Source organism: Halyomorpha halys, unplaced genomic scaffold (genome assembly GCF_000696795.3).
Source record: "Halyomorpha halys isolate HHAL.00 unplaced genomic scaffold, Hhal_1.1 Scaffold678.1, whole genome shotgun sequence".
NCBI classification, from domain to species: Eukaryota; Metazoa; Arthropoda; class Insecta; order Hemiptera; family Pentatomidae; genus Halyomorpha; species Halyomorpha halys.
The window spans coordinates 583,529-583,928 of NW_027112940.1; positions in this window are offsets into that span (position 1 = coordinate 583,529).

Sequence of the window (400 nt, forward strand, 5' to 3'; positions counted from 1 at the left end):
AAAACTCTTATCTGATAACTCTGAGACTTAAAAAATGATGAAGATCCTCCAAGTTTAAAATTGATTCCTACTAATTTGTAAATCACAGAGCCAACGGATAAGAGTGCGGGGTCAAATTTTTCATTTATTAGGACCGCGACGAAATGAAAAAAGTTAACTCTCCAGGCTGGATTTATACCGGCACCGCCCGCAGTTCTAGGATTGCTAAGACCGGTGCTCCAACCACCTGAGCTACGGACGGCCCCTATTACTAGTAGAAGAAGTATCATTATAAACTACTATATATTCCATTTAAAGAACTTTAGTTTGAGCCCTAGTAGATACTTCTTTATGATCCATGATTCCTAAGATACAGTTTTCCAAAACCAATATATATTTTTTTCAAATAACGAGAAGTAAT